At 53.7% G+C, this 17461-nt stretch overlaps 1 protein-coding gene across 3 annotated transcripts in view; it reads right to left on the bottom strand.

Annotated features, from left to right (window-relative positions):
• The window catches only part of PLEKHG3 (pleckstrin homology and RhoGEF domain containing G3), a 49072-nt gene extending 32083 nt beyond the window's left edge, over positions 1-16989 (bottom strand). Inside the window, exons 1-2 of one of the 3 annotated variants that reach the window (XM_051838747.2) lie at positions 16787-16989; positions 13952-14126 (exon numbers count right to left, since the gene is read on the bottom strand). The gene's annotated coding sequence lies outside the window, so the exon portion shown is untranslated. Of the gene's footprint in view, positions 1-13951; positions 14127-16786 lie in introns of those variants that run through there. The other 2 variants (XM_051838746.2, XM_070065037.1) reach the window with 2 other exon arrangements.
• Positions 16990-17461: the final 472 nt, after the last annotated feature.

Raw genomic sequence — 17461 nt, forward strand, 5'->3', positions numbered from 1 at the left:
TATATAACTCTGACTTTCAAGTAAATAAATAAATCTTAAAAAAAAAATTGATCTATGTATTCAACACAATCAATATCAAAATCTTGGCTGACTTTTCACAGAAATTTACAAGCTGACTTAAATTCATATGAAAAGCAAAGGACATCGAATATCCATAACATAAAAAAACAAGGTGAGAGAATTCATTTTCAATTTCAAAACTTACTACAAACTACAGATAAACACTGTGCTACACTGGCCTCAGGCAGACACAGGGACTAATAGAAAAGATTAAAGGCACAAGAAAAACCTCACAGATACACTCAACAGCTTTTCAGCAAGGGTCCTTTCAACAACTAGGACAACTGGGTATTCAAATGCAAAAGAATGACTCCACTTTGCACAAACCCCAAAACCACAGACCTAAATACAAGAACTAAAATTATCTCACAAGAAAAGAGAAATCTTGGGGCTGACGCTGTGGGGCTGTGGGGCACAGCGGGTTAACACCCTGGCCTGAAGCGCTGGCCTCCCATATGGGTGCCAGTTCGAGACCCAGCTGCTCCACTTCCGATCCAGCTCTCTGCTATGGCCTGGGAAAGCAGTAGAAGATGGCCCAAGTCCTTGGGCCCCTGCACCCACGTGGGAGACCCAGAGGAAGCTCCTGACTCCTGGCTTTGGATCAGTGCAGCTTCGGCCGTTGCAGCCAACTAGGGAGTGACCAGCGGATGGAAGACCTCTCTCGCTCGCTCTCTGCCTCTCCTCTCTCTGTGTAACTCTGACTTTCAAATAAATAAATAAATCTTTAAAAAAAAAGGAGAGAGAAATCTTTGTGAGCTTGGATGAGCAATGTTCCTTCAATACAACACAGAAGCATAAGGGAAAAAAATACAATCAAAACAACAACAACAAAAACCCAGGTAAACTGGACATCATCAAAATTAAAAACTTTCGTGTTTCAAAGAGCACTGTCAAGAAAGTTAAATGATAAACCACAGAATGAGAGTTCTAGAACAAGAACCTGTAAATCATGCAACAGGACTCAAAAAGGCATGGAAAATGAAATTAAATTTATTTTGGTGCAAAAATTTTGAAAACCAAGCAACTTTTTGCATAATATGCATTTTCCAAAGCATTTTTGAAGGCCCCATGTATGTGTGGATTTCAAAAATTTTTTGGAACACACAGCAAGTTATCTTTTTTTTTTTTTTTTATTTGAAAGTCAAAGTTACACAGAGAGAAGGATATATAGAGAGAGATAGAGGTCTTCCATCCGCTGGTTCACTCCCCAACTGGCCACAATGGCCAGAGCTGTGCTGATCCAAAGCCAGGAGCAGGAGCGTCTTCTGGGTCTCCCATGTGGGTGCAGGGACCCAAGGATTTGGGCTGCTGCCCCCCCACCCCCGCAAGATAAATAGCCCAATTTTACAACTGAAAAAGCATTTAAATAGATATTCCTCCAACCGCCAATAAGCACATGAAAATATAGCATCATTAGAAAATGCAGATCAAAGCCACAGTTAATACTACTCCATACTCACTAGTATGGCTAAAATCAGAATGATGGAGATTAACAAAAAGAGTTGGTGAACATCTGGCAAAATCAGAACCTTGCACTTGTCTGGCAGGAGTGCAAAACAGGGCAGTTTTTACTGGAACAACCTAGTCGCTTCTCAAAAACTTACATGTAGGGTTACTACAGGGCCCTGCAATTCTGATCCCCAGATAACTGAAACCTAAAGTCCACACAAAAACCTGTGCCAGAAGGTTCGCATCACTCCCAGCAACCAGCAAGAGAAGCAAACCAAATATCCATCAGGCCACAGATAAGCAGATTCCACCCCTACAGTGCAACAGCATTCCTCAGTAAGAAAGAATGAGGCACTGATAAATGCTACAACGAGGAGGAACCTGGAAAACACATCAGGCCAAGCAGAGGAAGCCAGTCCACAAAAGGCCACATGTGACACCGTTCCTTTCGAATGGCACGCGTTCAGAACCGGTAAACCCAGGGAGTGGCCGGTTGCCTTCGGCTGGGAGACAAGGGCTAACAGGTGCAGGGCTGGTTCTGCAGGTGCAAAAAGGTTTTCCAATGGGACAGCAGGGCTGACCCGCACAACTCTGGATACACTGAAACCGATGACGCCTACACTTCACAGGCGTGAACTTTACCATATGTGAAATGTATCTCACTGAGGCAGCAGCGAGGGCAGCGGGGACACTGTGGACTACTGAACTGCCACAGCTGCAAGACAGCGGCCATTTCTCGGGGAAATCAGTTCCACGGTGCAAGGCTGAACGGTTCTCCACGGGGTCGACATGTGGGAGTCACCTGGAGCGTTTCGCAAGCGTGCTGGGCCCCCACCCCCCCACCAGGGTGTCTGTATTTTACTGGTCTGATCTAGGGTGAGACTTCAGTATTTTTTTAAAGCTCCTCGTGAAGCTTTGGTGTACAGTCAGGATTGAGAACCAGCGTCATATAAAAAAATACTTTGCAGGGGCCAGCGTGGTAACATAGCAGGTTGGACCACTGCCAACGGCAACCCCAGCATTCCATAGGGGCACTGGTGTGAGTCCCGGCTACTACACTTCCAATCCAGCTCCCTGGTAATACACCTGGGAAGGCAGCAGAAGGTGGCCCAAGTGCTTGGGCCCCTGCACCCACGTGCGAGACCCGGATGAAGCTCCTGGCTTTGGCCTGGCTCAGCCCTGGCCACTGCAGCCGTTCGGGGAGTGAATCAATGGATGGAAGATTTCTCTCTCTCTCTCTCTTTCTCTAACTCTGTCTCTCAAATTAATAAAAATACAAAGCTTAAAAAAATACTTTCCATCACTAGGCTAATCCTCCGCCTGCGGCACCAGCACCCCAGGTTCTAGTCCCAGTTGGGGCACTGGATTCTGTCCTGGTTGGTCCTCTTCCAGTCCAGCTCTCTGCTGTGGCCCAGGAAGGCAGGGGAGGATGGCCCAAGTACTTGGGTCCCTTTACCCACATGGGAGACCGGGAAGAAGTACCTGGCTCCTGGCTTCGGATCAGCGCAGCGCCGGCCATAGCGGCCATTAGGGGAGTGAACCAACGGAAGGAAGACCTTTCTCTCTGTCTCTCACTGTCTATAACTCTTTCTCTGTCTCTCTCTCTCTCTCTCACTGTAACTCTGCCTGGCAAAAAACAAAAAACAAAAAACCTTTCCAGGTGAATTTAAAACATGTGGCCAGCAAAACAAATTCAGAAGAAAATACACTAAAATGTTCACATATCTTTATAAAAATCATAGTAGGAAAGGATTTCATGAACAAGACACAAAGTACAAACAAAATACTGGTATAGGTGGCATTGCAATCAAAATTTTCCTATGAAGAATGACATTAATAAAGTTAAATCAATCCACGAGACCAGCATTGCGGCAGGCAAATTAAGCCACCACCTGTGATATCGGAATCCCATATGGGACACTGGCATCCCACATCAGAGCACCGGATGGAGTCTTGGTTGTTTCCTTTCTGACCCAGCTCCCTACTCATTCACCCGGGAAGACAACAGAAAATGGGTCACTGCTGCCTACATGGGCAACCCAGATGGAGTTCCAGACTCCTGGCTTCAACCTGGCCCAGACCTGGCTGTTGCAGACATTGGGGAGTGAACCAGCAGATGGATGACCTCTCTCTGTCTCTCTCAGTCTTTCAAATAAATAAATAGTAAATCATTTTTTAGTAAAAGATAATCCATAGATACAAAGCATATAACTTAAAAGATTAATTATCTAAATATATATACACACTTGTATGTATATCTTTATGCATGTTTCTTAACTCCTACAGATCAACAAGAAAGAACACAATGGCAATTAGGAATGCATAAAGGCAGAATTACCTTTATTACTTTTTTAAAGATTTGCTTTATTTTTTTTTAATTTTTTTATTTTTTTTTATTTTTTTTTTTTTATTTTTTTGACAGGCAGAGTGGACAGTGAGAGAGAGAGACAGAGAGAAAGGTCTTCCTTTGCCGTTGGTTCACCCTCCAATGGCCGCCGCGGCCGGCGCGCTGCGGCCGGCGCACCGCGCTGATCCGATGGCAGGAGCCAGGAGTCAGGTGCTTTTCCTGGTCTCCCATGGGGTGCAGGGCCCAAGCACCTGGGCCATCCTCCACTGCACTCCCTGGCCACAGCAGAGGGCTGGCCTGGAAGAGGGGCAACCGGGACAGAATCCGGCGCCCCGACCGGGACTAGAACCCGGTGTGCCGGCGCCGCTAGGCGGAGGATTAGCCTAGTGAGCCGCGGCGCCGGCCAATTTTTTTATTTTTTGACAGGCAGAGTGGACAGTGAGAGACAGAGAGAAAGGTCTTCCTTTTGCCGTTGATTCACCCTCCAATGGCCGCTGCGGCCGGCGCACCTTGCTGATCCGAAGGCAGGAGCCAGGTGCTTCTCCTGGTCTCCCATGGGGTGCAGGGGCCCAAGCACTTGGGCCATCCTCCACTGCACTCCCAGGCCACAGCAGAGAGCTGGCCTGGAAGAGGAGCAACCGGGACAGAATCCGGCGCCCCGACTGGGACTAGAACCTGGGGTGCTGGCGCCGCAAGGCGGAGGATTAGCCTATTGAGCCGCGGCACCGGCCAAGATTTGCTTTATTTATTTGGAAGGCAGAGGAAGAGAGAAGGAGAGACAGAGACAGAGGAAGGTCTTCCAGCCACTGGTTTACTCCCCAAAGAGCCACAGCAGCCAGGACTGATCTAAGCAGAAGCCAGCTGCTTTGAACTCCACCTAGGTCTCCCGTGTGGGTGCAGGGGCCCAAGCACTGGGGTCATCACTCGCTGCTTTCCCAGGAGCATTAGCCAGAGAGCTGGATCAGAAGCAGAGCAGCTGGGTCAGAACCAGCATCTGATTTGGAAGGCTGGTGTCACAGGCAGTGGCTTATTCCACTGGGCCACAGACCAGCCCGAGGCAGACTGACCTTTAGCCTCTAACACAGCTCCAGGTCGGGAGCCAGCTGGCTAGGCAACCAGAGACGGGAGACTCTTCCCATCATCCCTTTAGGAATTTGAATCAGATGAATGTTTTGCCTGGCTGGCACAATTGCTAATGTCAAGAGCAAATACCAAATAGTAAATTCACCAATAAACATGAGAAGTGCTCACCCTTCCCATAACAAAAGTGCTAATGAAAAAACAATTTTCAAAATAATTTTAAAATACTCTTTTATATCCACCAGACTGAAAGGACAACCCAAATACTAGTGAAACAGGACCTCTCATATTTCTGGTGAGACTGGAAATCAGTTACAAATCTCTCGGGGGCACTACTTGGCAGTGTCTTATCAGGCGCACTGTATGACCCAGCAATCCCAATACTGGCCTACACACCAGACAAGACAGACAAGTAGATGTTCAATGGAGTATTGTTTAAAATACTGAGAAGGGCCGGCGTTGTGGCGTAGTGGGTAAAGCCACCGCCTGCAGTGCCTGCATCCCACATGGGGTTCTGGCCACTCCACTTCCAATCCAGCTCCCTGATAATGCACCTGGGAAAGCAGCAGAAAACGGCCCAAGTGCTTGGGCCCCTGCACTCAGGTGGGAGACCCAGATGAAGCTCCTGGCTCCTGCTTTGGCCTGGCCCAGCCCTGGCCATTGTAGCCACTTGGGGAGTGAACCAGCAGATGGAAGCTGACTCTCTTGTCTCTCCCTCTCTCTGTAACTCTGCCTTTCAAATAATTTTCTTTTTAAGAGCCTCCTCAGGGTCCGGTGCTGCGGCATAGTGGGTTAAGCCGCCACCTGCAGTGCTAGCATCCCATTTGAGTGACAGTTCAAGTCCCAGCCACTCCACTTCTGATCTAGCTCCCTGCTAATGGCCCTGGGAACAAAGAGGTCCAAGTGCTTGGGCCCCTGCACCCATGTAGGTGACCCAGATGAAGTTCCTGGCTCCTGGCTTTGGCCTGGCCTAGCTCTGGACATTGCAGCTGTTTGAGGAGTGAGCCAGCAGAAGGAAGATCTTGATCTCTCTCTCTCTGTAACTCTGTCTTTCAAATAAATAAAATCTTTTTTTTTAAGATTTTATTTATTTGAAAGGCAGAGTTACAAAGAGGCAGAGGCTGAGACACAAGAAAGGTCTTCCATCTCTGGTTCACTCTCCAAATGGCCACAATGGCTGGAGCTGCGCCGATCAGAAGCCAAGAGCCAGGAGCTCCTTCTAGGTCTCCCACTTGGGTGTGGGGGCCCAAGGACTCTGGCCACTGCTTTCCCAGGCACATCAGCAGGGAGCTGGATCAGAAGTGGAGCAGCCGGGACTCGAATCAGAACACATATGGGATGCCAGTGCTGCAGGCCGAGGCTTTAACCTGCTGCACCACAGCGCCAGCCCCTAAAATAAATCTTTTTTTTAAAAAAGTGAATTTATTTTGGTACAGAAAAAAATTGAAACCATATACCTCTTTTTTTCATAACATACATTTCTGTGAACTTTTGAAAGACTCTTCCTATGCATAGTTTCCAAAAATTTGTAAGCTTATCTTTTAATTCCATTTTCTGCAAATTCTTTGAAGTACTCCTGTACATCAAAATTAAAATACCAGAATATTTGGGGCGGGCGCTGTGGCACAGTGGGTGAAGCCACCGCCTGTGGTGCCGGAATCCCATATGGGCGCCGATTCAAGTCCTGGCTGCTCCACTTCCAATCCAGCTCTCTGCTATGACCTGGGAAAGCAGTAGAAGATGGTCCAAGTTCTTGGGCCGCTGCACTCACATGGGAGACCCAGAAGAAGCTCCTGGCTTCGGATCAGCACAGCTCCAGCCATTGCAGCCAACTGGGGGGTGAACCAGCAGATGGAGGACTCTGTGTGTGTGTGTGTGTGTGTGTGTGTGTGTATCTCAGACTTTCAAATAAATAAATAATTTTTTTTAAGATTTACTTATTTATATTTGAAAGTCAGAGATACACAGAGAGAGGAGAGGCAGAGAGAGAAAGAAGTCTTCCGTCCGATGGTTCACTCCCCAGATGGCTGCAATGGCCAGAGCTGCGCCGATCCAAAATCAGGAGCCAGGAGCTTCCCCCAGGTCTCCCATGAGGGCGCAGGGGCCCAAGCACTTGGGCCACCCTCCTCTGCTTTCCCAGGCCATAGCAGAGAGCTGGATCAGAAGAGGAGCAGCCGGGACTTGAACCGGTGCCCATATGGGATGCTGGCACTTCAGGCCAGGGCATTAACCCACTGTGCCACAGTGCTGGCCCCTAAATAAACAAATCTTAAAAAAAAAATGCCAAAATAATGTAAGTTGCTTACAGGCATCAGAAAATAATACAAAAACATACACAGGAGTGATAAACACCATTTTCATGAGATACTACTTATGGGGAGGGAGGGAAGAGAAAAGGATTAGGGAGAAAAACAAAGGGAACAGATTTTGGCAGAGCAGGCTTAAGACATCCCTTGAGATACCCACATTCCACCCATATCAGAGTCCCTGGAGTCTCTGGTCCAGCTCCACTATCCATTCCAACTTCCTGCTAACACACACGTTGGCAGGCAGCAAGAGGTGGCTCGAGTACTTGGGTTCCTACCACCCACAAGGAAGAAAACCCAGGTGCGGTTCCTAGTTCTTGGTTTCCACTTGGCCCCGTCCCAGCTGCTGCAGGTATTTGGAGAGTGAACAGCAGATAAAGATCTGTCTGTCTCTTAAGATCAAAATAATTTTTTACAAAAGAAAACCAGAACGCTTCAGCAGTATCTGTAACATCTTATCTCTATAATGAGAGAAGTAGGCATGATACAGTGAACTCTGGCCAGTTCGGAGGGGGGCGGCGGGGGGGGGAGGGTGTAAGAGGCTCCTCCTGCAGGGGCAGGTCCCAGCCACTCTGGAGACCAAATGCAGGACCAGCACCATGGCTGCAGGACACAGCATCCTGAGCCCAAACGGGAACGGCGCGGCCGATGGAAGAGGCCTGGGGGGGGGGGGGGGGGCTAACTGCAGCTCCTCCCTGGCGCTTTATGGCCTCATGAAGTCCCGTGTGGCAGCCTGGTAGATGCTTAGAATGTAAATGCATTGAAAGCGTTCCAATGCCTGCAGCGCCCACATTCCATATGGGTGCCGGTTCGAGTCCCAGCTGCTCTTCTTCCAATCCAGCTCTCTGCTGTGGCCTGGGAAAGCAGTAGAAGATGGCCCAAGTGCTTGGGCCCCTGCACCCACATGGGAGACCTGGAAGAAACTCATGGCTCCTAGCTTCAGCCTGGCCCAGCCCTGGTTGTTGTGGCCATCTGGGGAGTGAACCAGCAGATAGAAAAATCTCTCTTTTTCAAATAAATAAATAAATCTTAAAAAAAAAAAAAATGGAGTCTTCTCTTCTCTACTGGAACCAAACCTTGGCTAGCTGGATCCGTTTTGGAGACAAGCATGGCCCAAAAGCCACATTTGCAAAAGAGTGAGGAAGTACAGAACAGTGTGGAGCAGAGCCAAGAGCACGCGCCCCCGTCCATTCAGAAGTTCAAACTTCATCCCTGCCAAGTTCAAGGGGTCTTCAAAAAGATCATGAACTTGTGTATTGGAAACACTGCATGGTTTTCAAAATAATTCTGTACTGAAATAAACTTATCTTTTTTCCACTAATGTTTAATGTCTATTTAAAAGACAGCTGCAGTCCACTGGTTCACTCCCCAAATGCCTGTGATGGCTGGCACTGGACCAGGCCAAAGCCAAAAGCTGGGAACTGAGTCCAGGTCTCCAACATGGGTGGCAGGAGTCTAGCTACTTGGGCCATCACTGCTGTCACCCAGAGTTCATTAGCAGAAAGCTGGAGCCGGGAGCCAGGGCTGGGAATCCAACACGCGATGCAGGCAGCTTTTGAGGCAGCATCGTAAGTACCAGGCCAAACACCAGCCCCCAAACTTACCCTTCTGCCCATGAACTTTCTGAAGAAATCGCATGTGACCTGAGTGATCCTGGACCAAGTCACCCAACCCTGGGGAGGCCTGGCCTCCTTACCCAGAAGGGGTAATAACCCTCACTCCGCCTCCTTGAGAGGCTCAGTAATACTGGTGCCTAAGTGTCAACATCTTTTGAAATTTTTGCCAATCGGACTGGGATACTTTTTTTATTTTTTTTAAAGAGTTTTGAGCACTTTCTTTGTTTCTTTCTTTCTTTCTAAGATTTATTTATTTATTTGAAAGTCAGAGTTACACAGAGAGAGAGAAGGAGAGGCAGAGAGAAAGAGAGAGTCTTCCACCCACTGGTTCATTCCCCAATTGGCCACAGCAGCCAGAGCTGCACGGATCCAAGGCCAGGAACCAGGAACCAGGAGCTTCTTCTGGGTCTCCCATGTAGGTGCAGGGGCCCAAGGACTTGGGCCAACTTCCGCTGCTTTCCCAGGCCACAGCAGAGAGTTGGATCAGAAGTGGAGCAGCCGGAATTCAAACCAGTGCCCATCTGGGATGCCAGCACTGCAGGCGGTGGCCCTACCCGCTAGGCCACAGCACTGGGGAACCTTTTAAAAATTCGTCATCCATTTCACCATCTTCCTAAACAGTTAAGGGAACATAAAACCTGTGTGGATGACTCAGGGTCACAGCCACCAGCAAAGCACCAATTACCCAAGTGATGAGCCTGCCGAGCAGGTGTGTCAGGCCACTGCCCCCATGCAAATGACCCCAGCTCTCCGCAGGGACCTGCTCGCCCTGAGCCTCCCGGTGACCACTTTCTCTCTCCGGGCTGCCTCCTCCACCCTCCTTTATTTGCTGCTGCTTATCTACGGTGGGACTGGAAAGAGGAGGCCGCCGTTTAACATGTCCAAGTCAAACTGGTTCTCAGGAGGCTGGCGAGCCGAAAAGGGAGGACCGTGAGGTGCTGGCTGATGCGAGGCCTCTTCCTGGGCTGTAGGAGGGACTTCAGAGAGTGCGGGGGAAATGGAAAGAAAATGTGTGGGGGTGGGGACTGGGCCCAGCACCTGAGACAGCCCTTGGGATGGCCACTTCGCACACTGGAGTACCTGGGTTTCAGTCACAGTTTTGCTGCCGACTCCAGCTTCCTGCCAGTAGGCACCCTGGCCGGCAGCAGGTGATAACTCAGGTCACTGGGCCCGTGCCACCCACATGGGAGACCCAGACTGAATTCCCGGGAAGACAGGTGGCGAGGACTGCAGATGCCCTTACCCTCCCGGAGGCTGGAGGCATCCAGGGCGGCCTGCCCTGTGTCAGCCCAGCTGACCGCAGGTGCACTGCCTAGGCATCTTTCACTCAGGACACTCTGAGACAGGAACAGGACATCTGCGAACAGCACAGGAATTTCTCTAGTTCCGAGGGTTTCCTTTAGTTTGACAACCATTTCTTGGAATCCTATTGCACAACAGGCATTGAGGATGCGGGGGGAATGAGCAGGACACGTGGAGGCAGGCAGCCTGTTTCTCTCCATAAACACCTGCTGCCCACTGCCCCAGAGCCCTGGTTTACGGAAGTGATAGACAGGGAGCTGCAGAGCTTCCAACGCCCGCTGGCCACATCTCTCCTTGTGGCACCCCTGCCTCCCATCCTCCTGTCTCTAGCAAGAAACAGAGCAACGTCTAGCAGCCCCCAACCATTTGCCTGTCGCTCCCCCTCTTCGTGGAGGAACGACACAGGACCCTGCGCTGTTCTTTTGTCTGCTCGGCCCTCCCCGGGTTTGCTGCTGGTTCTTTCCGGGTTGGCTACCGACCCTTCCACCTCTGTGGAAGGGCGGTTCCCCCTGCCGCTTTCCCCACTTCCGCGGGGGAGCAGCACACTGCCGGCCGGCTCGCTCAGGGGTTGTCTCTCTCCTCCTTTATAGTCCTCTTCCACCAATCCCAACTCTGCTACCCACACGCCGAGTACGCTGCTCTCCTCCAATCAGGAGCAGGTCCTACAGTTTATTGGTTCAACTGGAGGCAGCTGTGTAGAAGCTGTTTCCTCCTCTCCCAGCGCCATATTGTGGGAGAGCAGATGCATAGAATAAGTCTTAATTCCAGTAACTTAGTCTAGTCCGAGTTGCTCCAGTTGCTCCCCACACTTGCCCAAGGCAGCCACCTCCACACCCTCTGGAATCTTCTCCAGCCCCATAGTCTGCTCAACGTGAAACAGAGGCCAAATCCATAAAAATCCAGCTCTTGCGCAGTCAGGGCTGCCTCCCAAAAAACCAACCAAGACTGTGTTCCAGAAGAATCATCTACCCCAGCAGCTAAGATGCCCACATCCCACAGTAAAACACCTGGGTTCAGTTCTCAGCTCCTGATTCTGATTTGCAGCTCCCTGTTAACGCAGACTCCGGGAGCTGATGGTGCTGGCTCAAGGAACTGGAGTCCTGCCGCTTAGGTGAGAGAAGATCTGGAGCGAGTTCCTGGCTCCTGGCTTCAGCCCTGCCCCAGTGCAGGCCCGGTGTTGTAGGCACCTGGGCAGTGAACCAGCAGATGGTGCTCCCTCCCTCCAGCTCTCTCTTTTTCCCTCTCTCTCTCTGTATGCCTCTCAAGTAATTTGAAATCCACGCATAGAGAGGTCTTTAAAACGTTCATGAAAAATGCATATTAAGAAAAAAAAAATACAGGGGCTGGCGCTGTAGCATAGCGGGTTGGGCTGCCACCTGCAGTGCCGGCATCCCATGTTGGCACCAGTTCGGGTCCCAGCTGCTCCACTTCCGATCCATCTCTCTGCTATGACCTGGGAAAACAGTAGAAGATGGCCCAAGTGCTTGGGCCCCTGCACCTGTGTGGGAGACATATAGGAAACTCCTGGCTCCTGGCTTCGGATCAGCACAGCTCCGGCCGCTGCAGCCAGTTGGGGAGTGAACCAGTGGATGGAAGACCTCTCTCCCTCTCTGCCTCTCCTTCTCTCTGTGTAACTCTGACTTTCAAATAAATAAATAAATCTTTTAAAAAGAAAAAGAAAAAATACTATCCACGGCCTTCAAAATTTCTAGCACCAAAGTAAACTTGATTTCTAATTTCATTTTCTACAAACTCCTTCGAGTACTCTCATATAGTCCTACTCTCCCTTTTATTTGCATTCCCAGATGGCCCAGCCTACCCAGAGCTAGACAGGACCCCTCTCCCCCACTGCCCCGTCCCATGGGATCAAAGCTCCAAGCTGGGATTACTCAGGGGGTGGGACGCCAGCACCAGCCCACTGACCTGCGCACTGCTGTGCATAACAGAGATGAGTGAAGCATAGTTGCTGTTGTTGAAATAAAGACAACAGAGGAGGGGACCCATAGCAGGGCTAGCCTCTGTCCTTGGGAAGCCGACACCCAGAGGGGCTGCCGGCCTCTCCCAGTGGGCCAGGTGTGGATGACAAGCTGGCCAAGCCTGCCCGGTGTCCCCGAAGCCAGCCAACTTCACAAACATGCTTGGGACAGACGGCTCAGGGCCCTTCTCTTGCAACTTCCTCTGAGGCCAGATGGTATCTAGCTCTCTACCCCAACTCGCAGGCCTGGAGTTCCTTCCTCACGGCGGCTGCCAGGCTGCTCAGCCTGCACCGCCAGGCCCTGGGAGGGAGAGGGCTGGCCAATGACCACTTGCCTGTGCCTGGCCCTCCACACCCATCGCACACTTCCTGAGCCAGGGCAGGGCCCCCAGGAAACAGCTGACCACAATTTTGACAAGAGGCCCGGGCTTCCAGCTGAGGGAGTGGCCATCGGGTCAGCTGGGTTGGGGGGGAGGGGCCTGCAGCTGGGGGACAGACAAGCCTGACTCTGGGTTCCCCTGGGCTCTGGCATCCCGTTACTTTACATTCTGGGCCTGAAGAGAAGCCGGCATGGCTTCCTGGGACTAGCTCTCACCACCTTTCTGGCTCTCCAAGCAGCTCCACCCACCACCCGCCCCAGCCCCCTACTCCCACCCTTATCTGGATGAGGTTTGCGGGGGAGGGGCAGCCTGCCTTCCCAGCTGTGTGGCCCTGGGGAGAGGCCAGCGACAAAGGTGTGATTCATCAGGGCTGGTTGGAAACAGGGGGAATTCCAGGGATCAGAGCCTCTCCATCAAGTACCTGTACCCCACCCCACCCCATCCTCACATCCTCCACCACCTGCCACCAGGGGTTGGATGGAAAAGGTTCACCAGCTAGGCAGGCTTCGTGGGTCTTCCCTCTTGACCCACCCCTGCCCCACACTGGCAGCCAAAGCTTTCCATCTCCAGTCCTCAGCGCTACCCCAGCAGCACCGGGCCCTCGACGCTGCTGCACACTCGGCCAAGCCCTGAATGCCAGCTCTCGCCTTGCTCACTCTCACAGCGCCACTCTGACATGCTAGGCGCGATGACTAACTCCCTTTTACGGGTGAGAAACGCAAGCTCAAAAGACTCAAGCCCCACATCAACAGCCCCGGGGCTACACTCAGGCTGGGCTGTGAGCCCAGGTGTGTCCAACCCCCAGCCCCGACGTGGGGGCCTGAACTGGGCGTCCAGGATGGAAAGTCAGACACGAAGGAAAATAGGAGGGGCCTTCCAAGAGCTTATGGAAGACGCAATTGGAAGACAGGCTTATCTGGGTGCTCAAAAGAGGAGCTTGAAATGCATGGTTTCTTTATAAATATGCATGCTCCATGGAGAACCCTGAATCTCCTGCTGAAGTGTCCCTGGCTACCGCATCTGTCATCTCTCTGGCATCTGGCATCTCGCCCCTCCCAGGACAATTCGCAGCGACCTTATCGCATTTCTCTGCTTATCAGTGACACATCATGTGTCTCCTGGATCCACCTTTGGTAGCATCAGCTCCCTGAAGCCAGAGGTGGCTGGACAGTGTGTCCACTGCTGGGTCCTCCCAACACCGTGCCTAGCATTCAAATACAGTAGCTGCTGAATAAATCACTGTTGACCGATACACACAACAAGAAGCAGGGGTGCAGGCAGACAAAGAGGACAACTCCTCCACCTGGAAACAGCGAGGAAAGCTGAGAAGAGGCAGTGAGGGGAACCTGCCCAGGGGTGAGGTGTGGCCCCAAGGAAAGCCTGTCAAGAGGAATCCAGGGGAGGCGGCACTGTGGTGTAGCATATAAAGCCGCTACCTGCGGTGCCGGTTTAAGTCCTGGCTGCTCCACTTCTGATCCAGCTCCTTGCTGTGGCCTGGGAAAGCAGTAGAAGATGGCCCAAGTCCTTGGGCCCCTGCACCCACATGGGAGACCCGGAAGAAGCTCCTGGCTCCTGGTTTTGGACAGGCACAGTTCTGGCCGTTGCAGCCATCTGGAGAATGAACCAGTGGATGGAAGATCGATCTCTTTCTCTCTCTCTCTGCCTTTCAAATAAATAAATAAATCTTAAAAAAAAAAAAAAAAAAAAAAGAGGAATCGAGGGTCTGTTATGAGGCGGAGACCCTTCCTGTTGGCATCAGGGATCCCCACTGCTGCAGGGTAGGGCGGCCAGGCGGATGAGGGCAGGCCTGCAGTCCCAGAACAAAGGCCTGTGGACACGCAGCTGGCCAGGGAGGCCACACAGAGCAGCAGTGGGCCCGAAGGGCAGCCTGGGAAGAGGTGGGGGAGGGGAGGGCAGATGAGGAGCTTAAGGCAGCCCTGACTACAGCTGCAAAGGCAACACCCAGCAGCCCAGCACCCTTCCCCCACAGATTAGCAGAGGGCTCCAGAACTCACCCTCGAGGCCAGGGTGCAGCCAGGGCCCAGTGAGGAGGTGGACATGGAGGGGGCAGCCGGAATGCACTCCGATCTTCCCCTTGCAGCTCTGGTGCACCCCAGGCCGTGGCCTTTGGCCCCCTCCACTGTAAACACAGTGACCCTGAGATAGCTATGGATTTGGTAAGGCAAATGTTTACTCTGGAGCCGAGATAGTGGCAGGCCTGGGGTGTAAACTTCCACACTCCCGCTATCCGCCACCCCCTGTGGCAGCCAGTAAGCCATAAAGCCCCCTCCCAAGGACCCCTCCTGTTTACCCACACAGGATCCCTGCACACCAGCTAGGAGGGAAAGCAGAGAGGTAGCCCCACTCGGCTCAGTCAGAAAAGATTAAGGGCGGAAATCTGAGCTCTGGCCCCCATGCAGCCGCAGGGACCCTGCTAAAGTCACCAGCCCCATCTGGGCTTGGGCGTGTCAAGGAGGCAGCTCCCCCTGGGGCCCACCAGCCCCAGTGGCTCTATGCTGGTCTCCTGCTGGTACTACCCAGCAGGGGCCAAGGTCAGGTGCTCCCTCACGCCCCCTGCTGTGTCCATTCCAAAATGAGGGTCCTTCCAAAAGTCTGTGGAAGGGGAGGGGCAGGAGTTTGGCACAGCAGCCAAGACACGGCTTAGAACACCTTGCATCCCACAGCCAAGTCCACTGCCAGATGGAGCCAAGACACGGCTTAGAACACCTTGCATCCCACAGCCAAGTCCACTCCCAGATGCAGCTTCCCGGGAAGCATGGCTCAAGCAGCTGGGGCCCTGTCGCTCCACCCACATGTGGACTGAGTTCTGGCTCTTGGCTGGGGACTGGCCCAGCCCTGCCTGTTGGCATTTTAGGGAGTGAATCAGCAGATGAGAGGGGTGTGTGTGTGTGTGTCTGCCTTTTGGATAAATAACTTTTCAGTTTGTGGAAAATGGGATTAAAAGTTGATTTGAGGGCAAATAATTTTGAAATCCATACATTCAGGGCAATCTTGTAACAGTTCGTTGAAAATGTGTACTAGGGGGGAAAAAACTATGCATGGAGTCAAGGGGTTGTGCAGTGGCACCTTCCAGAAAGGAGTGGGTGGAACCTGGGCGGTGGGGGGCGGGGCACAGGCAGCAGGAGTGCTAACTGCAGGAGCACCAACGGGCCAGGTCCTCCCAGCCGGCCCCCAGCCCAGAACCACGGGGAGGGGGCACACACAGCGGTTCTCACTCCACCCTCCTGCAGCCCAGGCTACTGCTGTGCGCTGCGGCAGAGCCCCGGCCCCTCCCTGCACTGTCACACCTCTCCCTTGCTTATCACTTCCCAAGCAAGCGCCAAGTGCCTGGGACGCCAGCAGAGGCGCAGCTGGGGACGCTCTGGGAACCCCCGGTGCAGGGTTCCCTATAGAGAGCCGCAGTCTGGGCCGCCCGGGGCCCCGATGCAGGGGCGCAGGGGTCGGGCCGCGGCATCTGCCGCCCGCAGAGCGCAGCGAATGACCTCCTCCACGGCCGCTAACTGCCGCCCCAAAGCCACACCTCTCCACCTCCAACCTTTACGTTTCCCGGGCCCGTGCTTCCTTTTGTTTTCGAAAGTAGTTCCTGAGAGCCGACGCAGCTAACCTAAACAACTTCTTGGAAATTTCACGCCTCACCCAGGCGTCCTGAACCAGAGGCCGGGGGAGGGAGGGTGCCAGTGACCAACCGATTCCTGGGGCGGGAGACGTCCAGGCGGCGGGGGGTGGGGAACCAGCGGCCCCCGAGCTCGGGGATCCCCAACACCCCGTTTCTGGCGCCTCCCTCCCCTCTCACCCCTCCAGGATGGAGAACTGAGATTCCCGAGGGCCAGCACCGTGGGGCTCCGACCCGGAACAGGCTGCGGGCGCGCGGGACCAGAGGTTAAGGTCCTTCCCCGGAAGGGTCCACCCCGCCTGGGCCCATAGGACCAGCCCAGCGCCGGCCCTCGGGCGCCCGGGCGCGCAAGGGGAGCAGCAGGGCGCCGCCTCCCCGCCTGCCTGGATTTCCAACTGAGCCTCCCGCAAGCCACCCGGCGCGCGTTCGTTCCTTTTGTTTCCGGGATGGGCGCAAAAGGGTCTCCTCGCGCTATGCTCCCGCGCTCTAACCCAAGGAGGAGCCAGCACGGCCCGGGGCCCTCACCCCGCACGAGGCTGCTTGCGGAGGGAGCCCGGCAGGGCAGGAGTCCCGGCCTCGGGCCCCCAGCCCCTTCGCCCGCTGCGTAGAGGCAGCGGAAGAACCGAGGGACACTCACCGAGCGGTCGCCGCGCGCTGCTTCGGACACTCAGGGCGCTCGGCGCTGCCCAGGTGGCGCCGCGACGCGGGCGCGAGTTTGAAAGTCGCTCTCGGAAGGGGCTGTGGCTGCCGGCCGCCCCCGCCCTCCGCCGGCGCCTCCGCGGTCCCGGCCAGGTCCAGCTGTGCGCACAGCCCCCCCAGGGACCCCAGCCCGCGCGCCGCTGCCTAGAGCCCGGCAGGAAATGGGGGCCGAGCCTGGCCCGAGCCGCCGCAGGAGGGAGGGAAGGGGAGAAGGAGGGAGGGAGCCAGGGAGGGAGGGGCGGGCCAGGAATTTTTCCAGGAGGTGGAGACTCGGGCCCGCGGCTGGAATCCGGAGATTGGCAGCTCCGCGGGGGCTGGGGGAACCTTCACAGCGCTGCCGGCTGGAGCGGTGGCTCAAGGCTGCTTTGGCCGCGGGACTTGGGCGCGGCTAATGATTAACGGCCGCAGGTGGGGCGGGCGCAGCCCCTCCCGGGCTGCCTAGGTGCGGTTAGGTACCGAGGCGCACTTGTTGGGGGCCACCCGGTGTCACAGCTTTGGTGTCACCGCCTCCCGGGAGCGCACTGGACAGCCATAACACCCCCCACCAGAGAGGGCTTTCCCCCAAGTGACTCTAGGCGGCTCGGATTTGGCGGTCCCTATCCTACCTGAGCAG

This window comes from Oryctolagus cuniculus, chromosome 20 (assembly GCF_964237555.1).
Source record: "Oryctolagus cuniculus chromosome 20, mOryCun1.1, whole genome shotgun sequence".
Classification (NCBI taxonomy): domain Eukaryota; kingdom Metazoa; phylum Chordata; class Mammalia; order Lagomorpha; family Leporidae; genus Oryctolagus; species Oryctolagus cuniculus.